Source organism: Pristis pectinata, chromosome 12 (assembly GCF_009764475.1).
Source record: "Pristis pectinata isolate sPriPec2 chromosome 12, sPriPec2.1.pri, whole genome shotgun sequence".
NCBI lineage: Eukaryota > Metazoa > Chordata > Chondrichthyes > Rhinopristiformes > Pristidae > Pristis > Pristis pectinata.
In genome coordinates, this window is record NC_067416.1 from 36,193,108 (window position 1) to 36,210,688 (window position 17,581).

A 17,581-nucleotide genomic window follows, 5' to 3' on the forward strand; every position below is an offset into this window, starting at 1 on the left:
CAGTATTTAGTCCTCTCCTTTTGTAGATTTAGGAAAACGGAGGTGTACATAAGACTAAAGTCAAGAATAATTGTGTGCATTGGGATGGACAGGCAGACAAACAGATTTCAAACCAGGGAAACTGGCACACGAGGAAACTGAGAATTCCACATTTATCCACTCCCACCCTCTCCGCAATTTAAAACTAATTTGTTCTATCACTTTCCCAGTGGAATTTGCTTTATAAGCAAACACAGCATCCAGTTGCATTCAACCAATATCCACAATTATAAGTTGATTGAATGCCTAGAATAATCTATTTGAAAATCAAAAAAATGTGCAGTCTAAAATAATAATGGAAGATATTGGAAACATTCAGCAGGTCAGGCAACATCTGTGAAAAGAGAAACAGTTAACTTTTCAGGTCAAGAACCCTTCATCAAAGCTGGGAAAATGAGAGAGCAAGTTAGTTTTAAATTGTTGAGAGGGTGGGGGATGGATAAGTAGAACAAACACGGAATTCTCCACCACAGAAGGGAATGGAAGCCACAACAGCAAATATATACAATACATTAAAGATATATTTCTTAATGCTGAAAGGATCAAGAGGTAAGGCAAGAACAGCATACTGGTGATTGGCCATAATTGTGTTAAATGGTAGAGCAGGTTTGAAGGAATGGATGGCCTTCTCCTGCTCCTATTTTCTCCATTTCTATGTTTCTTTCTTCTGCAGGGCAAGGCCAGATTGCCGTATTTACGAGGCTATCTGGTTGAAAGAATAATGAAGGAAGTTAGAGAAAGGGAAAAATACAGGGAGAATGTTAAAGCTGTGATATGCAGTTCACAGCTACTGTAGAGAACTGAACCCAAAAGGAGAATGTTGGAAATGTCCATCAGATCTCAGTTTATATTCTTCTGGGCCTTCCTGGAATAGAGGAATAGTTCAGAGTAGGAGTGGGATGGAAAATTAAAGTGACAGATAATTGGAAGCTCTGGGTTGCCCATGTAGTTTGAATGAAAATGCTCCACAATGCAGTTACCCAATCTACATTTGGTTATCCAGTGCGGAGACTACATTGTGAGCACTGAATGCAATACTTGCACTTCTACCAACCCAGCGTTCTGTATTCCATGCTTTTAATGTGGTCTCAACAACTCTGCAGCAACGAAACACAGAGCATCTGCCTTCAGTCCACATGGGTCATCTGGACTTTCCGATTGCCTATCACTTTCATTCTGCATCCCTCTCTCACAATGACATATCTGTCTGTCTCCTGCATTTTTGCAATGAGGTTCAGCATAAGCTCGAGGAACTGAGCATATTGCAGCCTTCCATACTCAGTATCAAATTCAAGACTTTCTGGTAACTTGCTCTTTACCCTTGTATCAGAACTGGCCAATTGTGCTGCGAGTTATCCACCTAAAATATTAACTCAATTTTTTTTTCTCACAGCTTTTATGAGTCCCTTTGTTTGTTTCTCTCTCCAGCTTTCCTCATAGATCTATGAGCCAAATGGCTCTGTAAACACCAAATCACCATGGGAACACTGGCCTCACCTTATCAGAGATACTCGATTTGTGCAATCAATCCTTCCCCACCTTTTCTCTGCAACTCAAAACCAACTTGTTTTCTCACTTCTCCAGTTCTGATGAAGGGTCTTCAGCCTGAAACGTTAACTCTGTTGCTCTTTCCACAGACGCCACCTGGCCTGCTAAGGTTTTCCTGTTAATCTATTTCTTCGATGAAGTTGGTTTGCAGACTTACAGGAGAAAAGTTTAACTTTTGCTTTGTCCCAGGTGAACAGGCAGGCGAGTCCTGAGCTTAAATCCATAAAGAGGATGGCAACGTTTTGCACAGCCCAGCATTCCCTCAACACTGCACTTAAGCATAAGCCTAGATTAGATGCTCAAATCTGTTTGGTCATCTGAGGTAAAAGGGCTAAAACTGATCCAAGATGACACTTCACACAATCTGTCATTAAGAAATGGCCATGGTGGAACATGGCAATCAGCTGCTGATTGATTGTTCTAATTTCAGTACAGGATGTTGCACAATAAGGCTGATGAAAAATACCACGGGGATTTCTCCAATCACCTCTGCAATGAAAAGGAACTTTTCCAGAGCTTTTGAACTATTTATTCACCAAAGAAAATGCAAACAGTGGCTGTCAACCTATTCTGCTCTGGGAGCTTGCAGAGAGGTTCCACCTGTGATAGACATTAAACAACCCAAACCACAGAATGTGAGGGTAGGGGTAGGTGGTGAGGGTATATCCTTCGACAACTTAGCTGACAATGTTCTCCAAATATCTTTTGCATATTTTTAAGATTTAATCAGTGGAGGTTGAATGTGTAGCTAAACTACCTCAACAATCTAACATATTAGAGTGCTGGCAATGCTGACCAGGCTGCAAGAACCTTTTGCTGAAATACTAATCCAAAAAGTATCCTTGGCAGATGTTAATTCATGTAAAATGTATTGCACTGGGAAGGGAAAATAACAAACTTTGTCATGTACAGATTCACACCACCACATAAAAATCATAATATTACCAGTTACTCCATATGATTGATTTAATTATCCAACATTTGAATTGTGGTTTAGATGAGATTCATTTGTAAATCATTTCCTTGCTGCAAGCAATTAATAAAATGTGGAAAATTGTGGCCATTTTAAAGTTACTGATGAATGATTTTCACTATTGTTGGAGTACTTAACATCTCCACTTGTGGACAAAATCTCAGGAGGACTCTCTGGTTCCCTGAAATTTATTTTTCTCTTTCCAAGTTTTAATTTAGAGTTGAATGTATTTTTGGAGGATGCATCATTTTACTCTCTGCACCCATCTCTCCCACCCCCACTATCAACAACCATTGGTCAAAACATCCTTCCTTGCGGTGCTTCTTCCTCTGTCTACTGGAAAGCAAACAAACTCCTTGCTACCCACTTTAAGAGGTGCTTGACTGTCAAAGATTTTTCAATGTTTTAAAATGTTAACATTTTAAGATTTTCCCCCTTTCAGGTTGCCTGTAGCAGTGTCTAGGGGACTGATCTTTAATTCATGGAGGCTCTGGGACAAGCCAAGAATGTTGGCAATATAGATTCTGACAGACACTGTTACCGTAGGGAATGGAAACATTCTGTACATGTACATACTTACTTATAGCAGACAAGGAAGCCATTTGGCCCATCAACTCAATGCGGCTCTCTGAGCCATCCTATTGCTCCCTTGTATTCCTTGTAACCTATTCTCTCCACATTCCCATTAAGTCCCTTCCGTTTCTACCATTCATCTATACTCTAAGGGCAATTTACAGTAGCTAATTAACCTACCAGCTCGCATAACTTTGGGATGTAGGAGGAAACCCCCATCGTCACAGGGAGAATGTGCAAACCCTGCCCCCTCCCCCCAACAGCACTGGAGGTCAGGACTGAACCAGGTCACTGGCACTGTGAGGCAGCAGCTCCACCAGCTGCACCATTGTACTGCCCTAAAAATCTGCTACTTGGTATAGATGGTAATTTCATAGGATACTACGATAAGATAAGGAACTCACGTTCATTGTATACTGTACCAGTGAAGAGCAAGGGAAATGGTGTGACCAGGAAGATGAAGGTTATCAGTGCAAATTGCCATTGGGAACTGGTGCATGTGAAAAGGGTCAACAATGTCAAAGTGGAGGAGAAAATAAAGATCATGAATGAAAAGTAAGGTATAAAAGTAAGGAGGTGTTGATGAGGCTCTATGGGGCACTAGTGAGACCTCATTTGGAATACTGTGTGCAGTTTTGGGCCCCTTTATCTTAGGAAGGATGTGCTGATATGGGAGAGGGTTCAGAAAAGATTTACGAGGATGATTCCCAGAATGAAAGGGCTTACATACGATGAGCCTTTGTCAGCTCTTGGACTGTACTCACTGGAGTACAGAAGAATGAGAGAGTACCTCATAGAAACATTTTGAATATTGAAAGGACTGGACAGAGTAGATATGGCTAAATTGTTTCCCTTGGTGGGTGAGTCCAGGACTAGAGGGCACAGGCTTAGAATTAGAGGGTACCCGTTTGGAACAGAAATTTCTTTAGCCAGAGGGTAGTGAATTTATGGAATTCTTTGCCACATACAGCTGTGGAGGCCCAATCATTGGGGGCGTTTAAGGAGGAGATTGATAGGTATCTACTTAGTCAAGGTATCAAGGGATATGGGGAAAAGGCTGGAAATTGGGGCTAGATAGGAATAGTTTAGTTTAGCTCATGAAGCAGACTCGATGGGTCGAATAGCCTACTTCTGCTCCTTTGTCTTGTGATTGTGATCTTGTGAAAAGGTGTAAATAAAGAGCTAACTGCCAGCTTGAAATGATTTGTACGTGTTGGGAGAGAAGGGTTGCTGTTTTGAAGAGGACTAGCCTGAAATTAAGTGACATGGTGAGAAGCAGAGGGGCATCACTGCACGTATCACTGGGGCAAGATGTGGTTTTAAAACAAACCACACAATTTAGGGGCAGAAAGAATCCACAATTCAAAAATGTTCTGAATATCATTAGGAGGAAATGGGAAAAAATTCTTTCTATCGCGTCTTGTTTGTTTTCCAGAGTACTGCCTGCTAATTAGACTTCCAGGCTATGTCTTAACAACCAGTTTATTCTTCCAGCTCAAGCCATGTGCTCAGCGAATGGTGGAGTGAGTTTGCTTTATGTATTGAATATAATCTGCCAAGTGAGTAATACAGTATGTATACTGTAGTTAACTTACACTCAACAACATACTTCCCTATTTTTATGGTATATCTCACCTACAATTTATGGCACAACCTTTTCACTGCACATTATGAAATATTGAAGTCTACCATCTGCTAAATCTATGGCAAGCTTATACCCCACTGCAACTTCACCTTAACTAAATACAGATCTTTAATCAAGGTTTGTCTTAAGTTGCAAGCTTCTGCTTCAGTCCATCAGCCTGTGGCAGTTATTTATTTTTACATCAATGCTGTCTACTTTCTTTTAAATTCAATCAAGGGATGCAGGGTCCCTGGTAAGGCCAACAGAAATTATTAATTTCTAATTCCTCTTGAAACAATAGTGGTTGGCCTCTTCTGAACTCTACAGTCCACATTGTGAAGGAGGTGATATTTGACCCCGTGTCAGTAAAGGATTGGTGATGACATTTCCAAGTCAGAAGTGGGGGCAGGGGGTTCAAAATAATGACATTATCTCTGCACCTGCTGTCCATGTCCTTCTGTGCAGCAGAGGTTGCAGGTTTGGCTGATGCAGCTGAAGAACTCTTAGCTAAAGTGGATTTTGTAGATATGCACACTGCAGCCTCAGCCTCAGGAAGATATGCACACTGCAGCCACAGCCTCAGGAAGATATGCACACTGCAGCCACAGCCTCAGGAAGATATGCACACTGCAGCCACAGCCTCAGGAAGATATGCACACTGCAGCCTCAGGAAGAGGAAGGGAACTTTTCAGGTAGATAGGGTGCTGATCAAGCAGACTGCTATGTAATTTAGCTGCTTGAGCGTTGATAGCATTGCATATATTCAGGCAAGTGGCCATTATTTCACTACGCTCTAGGCTCTGGTTTGTTCATGATGGAAAGAATCTTGGGAGTCAGGAGGTGAGTTCCTAGCCACAGAACAACCAGCCTTTGAATTGAGCCTCAGTACTCCCATGGCTAGTCCCATCTTGTTTCTGATCAGTGGTGTCTCCCACGTAGGGATGTTGATGGTCAACTGTTCAGGATTGGCAATGCCACAATGTTAGGAACAGGTGGTAAAGTCAGAATCTCTCATATTGCACTCACTCATTTGCCTACCACTTGAGTAGTATGAACAATATGCCAATTATCAATCGAAGCCTATATATTGGCTGGATGTTAGATATAAATATTTTCTTAGATGTTTATTTATTAGTCACAAGTACATCAAAACACACAGTGAAATGCATTACTGAGAATATGCTGGGGGCAGCCCGCAAGTGTCGCCACTCTTCTGGTGCCAACATAGCATGTTCACAACTCCTAACCTGTACGTCTTTGGAATACAGGCCAAAACTGCTTCATTATTTGAAGTTTTGTGAATGACGTTCAAATTGCAATCAGTGAACATTATAATGGAAGGAAGTCCATTGAATGAATTGGCAAGGGACTGTTCAGATGAACCCCTGCAATAATGTTCTGGCCTCCTATAATGACAATGAACATCAGTGCAAAGGGAAAAGAGAATCCCTCTGAATTCATTTATGTTTGGCTCTTACATGCTAAATACTGTCAAATGCAGCCATTCTCATCTCAGCTCTTGTCTACATTAGCATGAAAGTTGTAAGGAAGTCTGGAGGAAAATAGTCTTGGTGGAACCAACTCTAATAATCAGTGAGTATTCTACTGGGAAGGGCCACTTGCCGACTCTTTTGACTTTCATTGCTTTGCTGGTGATTGATACCAATTATGATCATTGGCCAGATTGAAGCTATCCTGCTTTTTGTATTTGGGATGTACCCAAGGGATGTTCCACTTTATCATGTTCACTGTCTTACAGTTGTTCTGGAATACCTCGGCTAGAGTTTTTTTTCCGTTTCCAGTGCACTCAACTGTTCTATGATTATCTTGGCAAACACGGATCTCAGGAGGAGGCCAAGATGGATCATTAGCTTACCATTCCAGCTAAAGATGGTTGCAAATGCTTCAGCCTTGTTGTTCAGTCACGCACAGGGCTCTATCGTTATTGCAGATGGGAAAGACAATGAAGCCTTCTTCTCCCGTTAGTTGTTTAATAGCCCCACCACTATTCTCTCCTGCATGTGACAAGAATGCAGAGCTTTGATCTATTCTACACATTATGGAATCATTCAGTTAAGCTGAATCTCACCATAACCTCTTATTATCATCATTGATAAATACAGTATAATATACATTGGAGTAGATTCATCAATAAATTCATGTCATAATTTAATTTTAATTGCCAAGCAGACTAAAAGGGAAAATGAAAAGCAATCACATTATTTTCCTTTATAGATGTGCAAGGTCACAATAGATTTTGAGCAAAATAGCTTTGACTGTCTAAGTTCTCTGCAACGTATGCAGTTCCACAAGAGAATGGAAGAAAGTTTAAGGACTGAATATTAACTTCCTAATTTGCTGAGGGTGGGTATGTGTGGAATGATTTACCACCAGTGCAAAAGGAACCAGAAATGTTCTTTTCTCCATTTGAGAAACCCACTTTAATGCAGCCACAACATTAACTCATTATTTCTGGATTTGCTGACCCATTAGGTAAGATGACAACAGATATAATTCAAATACAGCTTCAGACTGTAAGCAGGACATCTGATAGATTCTGGAGTTGGGTGTGGATGAGCGGAAGAGGACTAAATGGAACAGGATACATCAAGGCCACCGCTCATTTCAGTGATGCTTCACGGTGGGCTATGGAGACCATAGAACTTCATATTCCCTGCCAATATTACCAAATATTCATGGTTGGAGAGCATTGCAGAAGCAACCAACAAGATCACAGTCCCCAACTCCTGAATTCACTGCTGCAAACGGTTTAATAATTATAAGGTCAAAAAAGGTGAGAACACTGGGATGTTTACCCAAATACATATGCACACGTTACTCCAATCCAATCTGAGCTCGAGTCCATCATGTTTTTCCTCATATCAACTCATTATGCAGATGCATCCATCCATATCTGGGTACGGGATGTCACGGACCGGGTCCAAAATACTCTGAGAGGGTGAGCAGCCAGAAGTCTTGGTACATGTAGGTACCAATGACATAGGTAGAAAAAGAGAAGAGGTCCTGAAGGAGGAATACAAGGAGTCAGGGAGAAAGTTGAGAAGTAGGACCTCAAGGGTGGTAATTTCAGGATTACTACCTGTGCCACATGCCAATGGTAGAAAGAATAGACAGCTCTGGCAGATGAATGCGTGGCTGGTGACTGGTGCAGGGGGCAGGGCTTCAGATTTCTGGATCATTGGAACCTTTTTTTGGGGGAGGCATGACCTATTCACACAGGATGGGTTGCACCTAAACTCCAAAGGGTCTAATATCCTGGCGGGAATGTTTAATTTAGCTGTTGGGGAGGGTTTAAACTAATCTGGCAGGGGGATGGAAACCAGGATGTTAGGATACAAGATGCTAGGGTAAGGGAGGAAGTTTATAGAAACAAGTCCAAGACAGTGTGCAGTGAGGATGGCAAGAAGGACAGGCAGGTGAGAAGTCAGGATAATTTGCTGAACAACAGAAGTACAACAAATCAGGATGTTAGGATAGAGGATGAGGTATATAGAAACATGTCCAAGATAGTGTGTAGTCAAGATGGTAAGAAGGACAGGGAGGTGAAAAGTCAGGATAATTTGCTGAACAACAGAAGTACAACAAAATCAATAGCAGATACTGGACTAAATGTACTATATTTAAATGCACGTAGCATTAGGAATAGATGACCTAGTGGCACAACTACAGGGTAATAAATACGACATTGTGGCAATCACCGAGTCATGGCTTTATGATGGATGTGATTGGAAACTGAATGTCCAGGGGTACACAGTGTATAGAAAGGATAGGCGGATAGGCAGAGGGGGAGGTGTGGCCATGATGGTTAGGAGTGATATAAAATCAATAGAAAGGAAGGACATTGGGTCAGAAGAGGCGGAATCCTTATGGGTGGAGCTAAGAAATAGCAAGGGTAAAAGGACAATAGTAGCAGTTATATATAGGCCCCCAAATAGCAGTCAGGAAGTGGACGATAATTTGCAGCTTGAGATAGAAAAAGTGTGCCAGAGTGACAATGTGAAGATAATTATGGGGGATTTTAACATGAAGGTGGACTGGGAAATCCAGCAAGGCAGTAGAACTCAGGAGAGTGAGTTTGTGGAATGTCTATGGGACGGTTTTTTGGAGCAACTTGTTGATGAGCCCACCAGGGGATCAGCTGTTTTGGATTGGGTGCTGTGTAATGAACCGGGGGTGATTAGGGAACTAAAGATAAAGGAACCATTGGGAACTAGTGATCACAATATGATTGAGTTCAGTTTCAAATTTGAGAAGGAGAAGCTGATAACTGGTGTATCGATATTTCAGTGGAACAAAGGAAATTACAATGGTATGAGAGAGGAGTTGGCCCAAATTGATTGGAAGAGTAAGCTAGCCGGAGGGACAGCGGAGGAGAAATGGAAGGAATTTCTACAAGAAATAAGGAAAATGCAGGATAGATATATTCCAAGAAAAAAGAAGGTCTTGAATGGAAAAAAGGCACAAATGTGGATAACGAGAGAGATGAAGGCTAAAATAAAAGCAAAAGGGAGGGCATACAAAAGGAGGCAAAAATTAGTGGGAAAACAGAAGAATGGGAAACTTTTAAAAACCTGTAGAAAGAAACTAAGAAGGTCGTTAGGAAAGAAAAGCTGAATTATGAAAGGAAGTTGGCAGACAACACTCGAAAGGATACTAAGAGTTTTTTTTAAATACATAAGGAGTAAAAGAGAGACACGGGTTGATATAGGACCAATTGATAATGGTGAGGGAGAGATTATAATAGATGATAAAGAGATGGCAGAAGAACTAAATGAATATTTTGCATCGGTCTTCACTGTGGAGGACATCAGCAATATACCAGTTAGTCAGGGGTCTCACGAAAGGGAACAAATTCAGTTAAGATTACTAGAGAGAAGGTGCTAGGAAAACTAAATGGGCTAAAGACTGATAAGTCTCCCGGACCGGATGATGTGCATCCCCGGGTTCTGAAGGAAGTGGCTTTGGAGATAGCGGAGGCATTGGTGATAATTTTCCAGGAATCAATAGACTCCGGCATAGTTCCAGAGGACTGGAGGGTCACAAATGTAGTTCCACTGTATAAGAAAGGTGGGAGGCAGCATAAAGGAAATTACAGACCTATTCGTCTGACGTCAGTGGTGGGAAAGTTATTGGAATCGATCCTCAAGGATGGGGTTATGGAATACCTAGAGGTGCAAGGCAAGATAGGTCCTAGCCAACATGGTTTCATGAAGGGAAGATACTGCCTGACCAACCTATTGGAGTTTTTTGAAGAAATCACAGGTAGAGTGGATAAGGGAGAGGCGGTAGATGTTCTGTATTTAGACTTTCAAAAGGCCTTCAACAAGGTGCCGCGTAAGAGACTGATTAATAAGATGAGAGGTCATGGAATTACAGGTAGGATAACAGAATGGGTGGAGCATTGGCTGGTTGGCAGGAAGCAAAAGGTAGGAATAAAAGGATCTTGTTCTGGTTGGCTACCGGTTACTAGTGGTGTTCCGCAGGGGTCGGTGTTGGGGCCGCTTCTTTTTACCCTGTACATTAATGATTTGGATGATGGAGTAAATGGTTTTGTGGCTAAGTTTGCGGATGACACCAAGATAGGTGGAGGAGTAGGGAGTATTGAGGAGACAGGAAGGTTGCAGAGAGATCTAGATAGTTTAGGAGAATGGGCAAGGAAATGGCAGATGAGATTCAATGTTGAGAAATGTGCAGTTGTACACTTTGGAAACAGAAATAAACGGGCAGATTATTATCTAGAAAGAGAGAAAATTCAAAGTACACAAGTACAAAGGGACTTGGGGGTAGTCGTGCAGGATACCTTAAAGGTTAACCACCAGGTCGGATCGGTGGTAAAGAAAGCGAATGCTATGTTGGCATTCATTTCGAGAGGTATAGTGTATAAAAGTAAGGAAGTGTTGATGAGGCTCTACGGGGCACTAGTGAGGCCTCATTTGGAATAATGTGCACAGTTTTGGGCCCCATATTTTAGGAAGGATGTGCTGATGTTGGACAGGGTTCAGAGGAGATTTACGAAGATGATTGCCGGAATGAAAGGGCTTATGTATGATGAGCATTTGTTGGCTCTTGGACTGTACTCACTGGAGTACAGAAGAATGAGAGGGGACCTCACAGAGACATTTAAAATGTTGAAAGGACTGGACAGAGTAGATGTGGCTAGGCTGTGGTCCTTGGTGGGTGAGTCCAGGACTAGAGGGCACAATCTTAGAATTAGAGGGTACAGCTTTAAAACAGAGGTGAGGAGAAATTTCTTTAGCCAGAGAGTGGTGAATTTGTGGAATTCATTGCCAGGTACAGCAGTGGAGGCCAGATCATTGGTGGTGTTTAAGGAAGAGATAGATAGATATCTAAATAGTTGGGGTATCAAGGGATATGGGGATAAGGCCGGAAATTGGGATTAGAATAGTTTTTTTTCTCCCTTGCCCCCCCCCCCCCCCGCCCACCATTTCTCATTTCTTTTTCTTTTTCCCTTTTCCTTGGAGCAGATTCGATGGGCCGAATGGCCTACTTCTGCTCCCTTGTCTTGTGATCTTATGATCTGCTCATGTATTTCCTCATATATACATCTGTCCAGTCATTACTGACTTCAACTTCATTTTATACAACATCACACATTCACCATCAGCAAATATTAAAGTATAACACAGAAACAAGCTCTTCAGCTCACCATACATATTCTCTATTCACCCGTTCAATGTTTGTCATTACTCTCACACTTACCATTAGTAACACCATGCATCTGTGGGAAATCATCCAGTGCCCCAAACCTAATCACCCATTCACTTTGACCAGATTCATTAGTGGCAAAGTTCACATATTTCATTTCCAACCTTGGGAAGAAAGAGCATGAATCATCAGCTTGAGACATTAATGTGTTGCCCAGCTGTGAGACCCTGCAAACATGCCTGGCAGATCATATCAAAAACACTGTGGTGAAGAAATCAAGCACAATGGCCATTTCGATAGCCAAGGGGAGTAAGTGGCCAGCATGTCTAGCAGGCAGTTGGTCTCATAACCTGAGTGCACAAATACCTGACACCAGCAGACGTGATGTCCTGAGCCTCCTCAGACACTGATGTTTGGACACATCAAGGAAGCAAGACCTTGCCTGTGTGGAATCCAGACAAATCAGGTATGGCCTCCTGTGAGCTGAACTGTCTGATAATCCCATATCTCCTTTGCAGCCAGAGAGATGCAAGGAGAAGCCATTTTGTTCAGCTTTTATTATTGTCTATCATGGTCCTCCTCTGGACGTGAGCAGCACTTACACTGAAATATCTTCCAATCTGGTGTACCAATTTCAGTGTGTTTCCTCTACATTGGAGAAACCAAATAAAGATTGGGCGAGCATTGTGCAGAGCACGTTTATTCAGTCTGGAAAGAGTAACCTCCTTCCAGTTGTCTTCCACTTCATTTCTCCATTCCCTCCCACTCTGACCCTCACTGATCTGCCTGCGGCCTCCTGCACTGTCACAATGAGGCCCAATGCAAGATTGAGGAACAACATTTCATCTTCCATCTTGGCACTCTGCAGCATTCTGGAGTCAATATTGAATTCTCCAGCTTTAGGTAACTCGCTTTTTCTGTCTATATCAGAACTGACCATTTCTGCCAGTTATCCATCCGTGATTTTGGCTGTTGTTCTCTCTCCATCAATTCAGACTGACCTGCTGGGCATTTTTCACAGACGTGCTGTTAGCAGCACAAACAAAGCAGTATAATCGACCTCTAACTGTTGCATTTACTCTCATTTCCTCTCATCCCATTAGGAATAATTCCTTTATCCAATCTATCCCTCCCTCCCACTTCTCTGCAATTTAAAACTAACTTTTTTTTCTCTCTTTCCCAGATCTGACAGAAAGGTTTTGTATCTGAAATCTGAAATGTTTGAGGCCAGACGCAGGTTGGAGGAACAACACCTCATATTCCACCTTGGGAGCCTCCAACCTGATGGCCTCAACATCGATTTCTCTAACTTCCGGTAACCCCTCCCCTTCTTTTTCTTCACCCCTACTCCTTTGTCTTCCATTATTCCTGTGGCTCCCTTCTCCCACCTTGATGACCTGCCCATCTCCTCCCCTCCCCTCCCCCATCCTTTATTCCATGGTCCACTGCCCTCTCCTACCAGATTCCTTCTTCTTCAGCCCTTTGCTTCTTCTACCTATCACCTCTCATTACATCTTTCCCCCCCTCCCCCACCCACCTACCTTCCCCCTCTTAACTGGACTCACCTATCACCTGAACTCGCCTATCACCTGCCTGTGTGTGCCCCTCCCCCTCCCCCCCACCTTCTTATTCTGGCTTCTACCCTCTTCCTTTCCAGTCCTGATGAAGGGTCTCGGCCTGAAAGGTTGAATATTTATTTCCCTCCATTGATGCTACCTGACCTACTGAGTTCCTCCAGCACTTTTTGTGTATTGCTCCAGATTCCAGCATCTGCAGAATTTCTTGTGTCAAACGTTAACTCTGTTTCTCTTTCCACAAATTCTGCCTGAACTGCTGAATGTTGCCAGCATTTTCTATTCTTACATGTGGTGAAATAGGTCGGGGTGCTACAATGTTGAGTGAAAAATTGGGTAGCTTGAAAGTTAAGAGCAAATTTCAAATTTAGCAGAGGAAAAATATTTTTTCAAGATTTCCTGAAGGAAGCAACCAACTAAACTTCTGTACAAAGTTTTTCGATGGCTCAATTAGGAAAGTGACTTTGAGTTTGGAGCATATATTGCCAGATTTGAACCTCAGCCCCATTCATACTCAATTTTGAGGGAGCATAGGGATACTTTGTGCCTTGAATTGAAGTCCAATACTCCATTAATATTGTCTCTCATGAGCGATTAAAAATTTTGAGATTAGCAACCTGCCTATTCCATTGGATTTTTCTTGTACACAGTGTGACAATCGTGGGGCAATGCAAAGGTTGTTGGATTATTGTTGGGTTTCTGAAACACATTCACTTCAACTACATTTAACCCTCAACCCTCACCCACTCACAGGGATTAAAATTCTCCTTAAAAGTGAACATTTCACATTTCAGAATGAAGGGAAAATGAATTCACAGTTATAATGCAGCATCCCCAGAAAGCCAATATCACAGCTTCCACTGCAGCATAAATGGTTTAAACGCTGACATGATTGTGAAGATTGCTGCCAGTGATGGTTTAGAATACCGAATTTCAATGTAATGGTTGAGGATACCACAGCAGCCCATCAATTTATTCTCCAACAGAACAACAGGATCACTGAGGTGCTGCCCTGGCAGAGTGGCACTGCTTTCATCCAGTACAAACCTGACATCCTCTCTCAGTAAAACAGTATTCATGTTTCCACTCTTGCGACTCCATCAGATGTCTCTCAGCCTGCCAGGCCAGATCACTGCAGTCCATGCTGAAGTACTGCAGTCCCATTAGCCAGAAACCATTGGAGGTTGTTATGCCCATTATCCTCAAGTGCTAGACAGTGGTGTTACACCACTCATGAAGCAGCTGCTGGTGCAGCACTTCAATGCAACAGGAAGGGCAATAGTGGAGGTGCTGCTGTGTTGATTGCCCAGTGTGAGTACAGAATAACTTTTCACTGCAAGCACCAAGCTTTAGTATCCAGCTTTCCTGGCCAGTTGTGTCATGGCAAGCCATAAAGTTATTGCAAGTGTCCTCATTCCAAGCTCAGGAAGTGTTGACTATCCACCAGGATACTATTGTTTCATTTCTCGTCAAGACATTCAGTCTAAAATGGACATCAATTTTTTCTCCCCTTTATTCACAGTATTGTCCAAGTATTCTCAAAAGAGTACAATGATGTCACATAAATCCATTTCCCTGCCAGAGTTAGATGTACTTGAATACTGGTTAAACCACAAAAGGTAATGTTTACATTTCATGTAGTTTATAATGAAGCTTTGAAAATAAATGTGTGGAAAGACTACCTACACTGTGATTTTTCTTCAACAACTAATTGAATTAATCACCAGCTTTGAGGAAACTAAACCATAATGAAGAACAAATTTGATTGATGTCACATTTTCTTTTTTGTCTGCTGTTTTTGTATTCATTTTTGGGATTTTGGCATCAATGGCAAGATTAGCATTTCTTGTTCATCCCTAAATGCCACTGAGAAGCTACCTTCTTGAACTGCTGCAGTCCTTTGGTGAAGGTATATCTGCAGTGATTTTGAACAGGGAGTTCCAGGATTTAGATCCAGTGATTTTGAAGGACTGGCCATACACTTGCAAATGCCTTTGTTCTTCTTGGTTTGTAGAGGTTACAAACTTGGGAGGCGAAGTCGGAGTAACCTAGACGAATCACTGCAGTGCACTTTATAGATGGTACACCTTGCACAAGTAGTGGAGGTGGGGTAATGAATGTTAAGGGTGGGTTGATGGAGTGGTAATTAAGCAGGCTGCTACAATTTGGATGGTGTCGAGTTTCTTGGGAGTTGTTGGCATTGTACTCATCCAGGCAAGCAGACAGTATTCCATCGTACACCTTACTTGTGCCTTGTAGATGGTGAAAAGGCTTTGCAATGTAATCAGCTGAGTGACTCACAATAGGATACCCAGCCTCTGACTTGCTCTTCTTGGCATGGTATGTGGATGGTCCAATTGACTTTCTGGTCAATAATGATCCCAGAATATGAATGGTAGATGCCTCAATAATGGCTATGCCACTAAACGTCAGGGGTAGATGGTTAGGTTCTCTTCTGCTGGAGATGGTTGATGTCTGGCGCTCTTGTTGCACGGAAGTTATTTGCCACTTATCGGCCTATGCCAGCATACTGTCTAGGCCTTGCTGCATACAGGCACTGGCTGCTTCATTTTATTCTCAGTTATAATTACAGGTTGCACTCTCAATCAAATAGCTTTGATTATTTTTGTATTACATTACTGTCATATTTCTGTCATATAGAGTTGTCAGATTTGACTATAATATGATACCTTCATTATTTTAAGTTTTCATAGCATTTTTTAAACAAAAAATCTGATAGCAACTGGTCAAACAAACAAAATGAGAGATAACACATTAGGACTAACCTCATTAACTTATTGGAGTGTGCTATGAATCAACATGACTGATGTCAAAGAATGTACTCTTAAGTTGGAAGACTAAGCTGTTATACACATAATAGTAGGTCACAAATTTTTAATCACTCAACAGCTTGGACATTAGGGTGTGCTGGAGTCATTTGGTATTGGTACTGGTTTATTTTTGTCACTTGTACCGAGGTACAGTGAAAAACTTGTCTTGCACACCGTTCATACAGATCAACTCATTACACAGTGCATTGAGATAGTATAGGGTAAAAACAATAACAGAATACAGAGTAAAGTGTCACAACTACAGAGAAGTTCATTGCAGGTAGACAATAAGATGTGAGATCATAACAAGGTAGATTGTGAGGTCAAGAGTCCATCTCATCATATAGGGGAACCATTCAATAGTCTTATCACAGTGGGGTAGAAGCTGTCCTTGAGCCTGGTGGTATGTGCCCTCAGGCTTCTGTATCTTCTGCCTGATGGGAGAGGGCAGAAGAAAGATCGACCCGAGTGGGTGGGATCTTTGATTATGCTGGCTGTTTCACCAAGGCAGCAAGAGGTATAGACCACGGATGGGAGGCTGGTTTCCGTGATGTGCTGGGCTGTGTCCACAACTCTCTGTAGTTTCTTGTGGTCCCGGGCACAGCAGTTGCCATAGCAAGCCGTGATGCATTCTATGGATGCTTTCTATGGTGCATCAATAAGAGTTGGTGAGTGTCAACGGAAACATGCCAAATTTCTTTAGCCTTCTGAGTAAGTAGAGGCACTGGTGAGCTTTCTTGGCTGTGGTGTCTATGTGGTTGGAGCAGGACAGGCTATTGGTGATGTTCACTCCAAGGAACTTGAAGCTCTCAATCCTCTTGACCTCAGCACCATCGATGTAGACAGGTGCACGTACACTGCCACCTTTCCTGAAGTCAATGACCAGCTCTTTTGTTTTGCTGACATTGAGGGAAAGGTTGTTGTCATGACACCATGTCACTAGGCTTTCTATCTCCTTCTTGTACTCTGACTCAATGACTCTGTCATTTCAGCTTAGGTTCGTCCTCAGTTGATGCTGACACAGAATTCTACACATGAAATATTCCATAATTTAGTATTAATGTTGAAAGGGACACTTCTGTGAAGTGAACGACACAAGTCAAAGCTTCCTTGTCCTTTTTGGCATTTTAATGCTATTAATCCAACGGTCGCATGGCTAGTTTGTTCTATTCAAAGGATAGAATTTAAACACACAGTATAATTCCCTTCGAAGCATAAACAGAACAGGACCATAAATTCTGATCACAGGAGTTTGGCCTCGAACTGCACTTTCCTAACCTAATTATTATTATCTCTGCACACTATCTCCATCAAAATTAGTTCACCTAGTAAACTAGTGTTGTCGTTCTCAGTGAATACATGTTTTAAACTTAGAAATGTTAGATATTCTTAATAATATGAAAAACTGGATTAAGTTTATCTAGCAGTCTAGACTTTGCTTCAAACACCATAAAGATGAAAAATTTCTTACAATCAAAATCGTTAATCTCAACGGTCTTATTAACTGGATAACGTCCCCAACTATCTAATCAGCATTACAAGCAGAGGACCCATTAATCAGATTTGTATGCATTTGGTAACCAACACATTATTAGAAATTCTTATGGAACCACTGACCCTGAATTTTAACAATGGCTTTTTGATACCTTTGTCAAGCAACAGGGAAAACATTAATTTGCTTCAACTTTCAGTAGCCATTAAAGTGATGGTCCTCATTAAACAAAATACTGTT